This window comes from Ursus americanus, chromosome 16 (genome assembly GCF_024610735.1).
Source record: "Ursus americanus isolate L20-20 chromosome 16, mUrsAme1.1.p, whole genome shotgun sequence".
In the NCBI taxonomy this organism is placed as follows: Eukaryota; Metazoa; Chordata; class Mammalia; order Carnivora; family Ursidae; genus Ursus; species Ursus americanus.
Window position 1 is genome coordinate 49773471 of NC_142142.1, and position 3217 is coordinate 49776687.

Below are 3217 nucleotides of genomic sequence, written 5' to 3' on the forward strand. Positions count from 1 at the left end.
ATTTGGGGGATGGGGAGGAAGCCTCTTATTCTTCCTCTCTTCATACTGTTTGAGGCTCATGAAAGTATTTTGACTCTGGCCACCTTTCATGAGGCAGATCACAACAGTAATTTTCAGACTATTCTGGTAAAAGAAAAAGAAACAAAACCCAAGCCATGGTATCCTCCGTGCCAAGACCTAGCATTTGAGGGAAGGGGCTCTGATTGGGGTACCTCAGAGTCTTTTCACATAACTGTTTCACGACTCCCAGATCTTCTTTACCGTCCTGGTCAGGAGGAATTTCAGGGAATAATCGAGCCTGCCACAAGGCAGCTGATGCTGAGGCAGGGGATTGAAACAGCACCCAACTTCTCTCCGTCCTCCCACCCAGGGACCAGCTGACCCCATGATAAAGGCTCTGTGCAATGTGTCCTCACTCCTGCTGTTCCTATGTTCCCACAGTTAAAGCACTCGGGGGACTACAGACCTACCACCCCCACCCTCCACCCCCACCCGCTGCACATCTGGAGCCCATCAAAAAACTCAGTGCTCTCTCACAATTACGCAAGAGGTCGAGCAGCTGGGAGCTCAGGAAAGGGGGAGGAAGAGAGAAGAAAGCAGAAAACAGCTTTCCAAGCATGCTTCAGACTTTCCGAAGTGGAAGCAGGGGGGAGAGGGCAAAGGCTGGGTGTGGAAGGAAGAGTGGCTTTTTGAAGGCCCTCTGCACTTGGCTATGAATGTCAGGAGTCTATTTCCACATCCCTCCTGCCTTTGCCTAGGTCCTCTTCCCACCCCTGTCCCTCCTCTCCAACTGTGCTCCCTCCAGCCCCAGAAGGGGGTGATTACTGCTTACCACAGCAAGCGAACCCCAGAGAGTCACATCTTCTAAAGCTATCCCTTCTGGCCCTCTGTGGATCCTGAGCTCAGGCATCATTAGTGTAGGTGTGGTGACAGCAATGACGCCAAGTAACTCCTCCCTGCATCCAACTTGGGAAGAAGTTCAAACCTTTCTTCAGCAGGAGGGCTCTCCTCAGCTTGTCCTAGAAATTGCACAATCCACGCTTAGACCCGAAGCTAAGAGACACCGAAGCTGAGTGGGCAGTTTGGGAAGTGGGGGAAGATTGGTCTCGTCTACATCCGTGTAGGCTCAGGACCTTCCTATGAGCTGAAAAGAACAAGCACTGATTTGGGCAAAAGAATGGGAAACAAAACCTATTTCCACCTCCCTCATTGCCTTGAAATTGTAACGCCTCTTTTTCAACTGGCCCGTTTGGTTGTCAACCTGATCACACAGGGTACGCTTATGGGAGCTTTCCAGAATTGGACTAAGCCCTCAATAACCATTTAGCCCCTGTCCTATGAACAGCAAAGCAAAAAAACCTGTCTGTAAGGGGTGGGGGAGTGGGAAGTGACCCCTGCTTCTGCAAACTGCTTGGTCGCTTGATCTCTTGTGTTCGAGAGTGGGCAACAGCTTAATTTGGAAAGGTATAGCCTTCCTAAAGGTCTGGCTCCCGTAAACCCCCAACTGCCGAGGGTAAGATGGGAGACTGACACTTGTGGGGAGGCTTTCTAACCTTGGGTAAGAGCAATGTACAGCACCCAATTACTTGTGGGGCCTCTAGGGGTTTCAAAGCTCTATAGCTGCAAATAGATTTACCAAAGGGGGCAAGAAGAGGGAATGGAGGGAGAGAACGGTTGCAATGAGACATGTATAGTAAAGGGGGTTAAGTCAGTTTTTGCTTTGAGAGATTCCTCTGCAGCCTACAAGCAGGACCCCTACCTATTTCTCACCCTCACTGCATATCACCAGCTGTAGTTCACACTTGTCTACCTTAGAGGAAAAGGCTTTATAAGTAGGTACAGCCATTGCTTCTAGTTAGACTTTCATCTTCTTGAGGATGGGGGCTTTTTGTTTTTCTGTCTTCCTCCAATGAGCCCGACCAGATGTGAACTTTTTAAAAAAGCTACTCTGTATTGAGCCTGGAAATCTCTCAGACACGACTCGGCGTGAACAGCTTCACATTAATTGGAGGGCAAAGCTTCCTGAGTCAGAGATGCATGGGTTGATAGATCTGGGGGTTTGAAACTACTGTGAGTGGATGAATTACAGATCTTTTTAGAAAGGAATTCCTGACCACGAGGTGTGTTCCCTACCTCCTCTGTGTGGAATTAATTAATTCAAGGCAGGAACCACAAACCTCCTACATTAAACAGAATGCTCAGTCAGATCTAATTATTTTGTTAGTCTCCCTCATGAGGCCAACAAAAAGCCCACCTGAGGCGGCGGCCGGCGGCAGGCGGGGGCGGGGCCTGGCGCTGTGCGCTCCGCGGGACTAGGTGACGGTCTGAGCGCCAGGCCACACTCCAGCGCCCCGACCAGACGCTGTGTTTCTCTTAAGGAGAAAAAAAAACCCCAACAGGGGTTATCTTCTTAGCTTTCGCCATGAAGATAAAAACTTTATCATTCTCACTCATTATTCAATACAGAGAGTCGTTTGTCTTCCAAACAATTTGACGACAGCCAATAGCTGTTTAAGTTAAATAAAAAGGAACTAAGGGGGCGCCTGGGTGGCACAGCGGTTAAGCGTCTGCCTTCGGCTCAGGGCGTGATCCCGGCGTTATGGGATCGAGCACCGCATCAGGCTCCTCCGCTATGAGCCTGCTTCTTCCTCTCCCACTCCCCCTGCTTGTGTTCCCTCTCTCACTAGCTGTCTCTCTGTCAAATAAATAAATAAAATCTTAAAAAAAAAAAAAAAAGAAAAAGAAAAAAGAAACTAGGGAGGAAACCTTTTCTGAGGGAATTATCAGAACTCCCCACGCACCCATCCTTCACCCCGTCATCACTTACTTCTTACCGCCCACCGTTGCTCTAATGGGGAAGGGAATGCTCTGAGATACCACCAATCGCTGTTATTCTTTACAGATACAGCCCCATGTTTCTGACTCTCCAACTGCCTCTGACAAAATTAAGACCAAAAATCCTTAAGTAGCATCAGATTCAAAAGCTCCACCGACCGGAGTACACGTGTGTGTGTGCGTGCACGCGCGCGCACACTGACAGAGAATACACACGGAGGCACGGCACCTGTAATGTGGGGGAAGGCAACAGTACTCTCGGATAGAGATTGTTTTCTCTTAAAAAAAACATATCATTAATTTTTAAACTTAGATCCTGTTACATTATCTCGAATCAGCAAGGAGACACCAAAGTATGAGAGTCAAGAGTCTAATATAAACA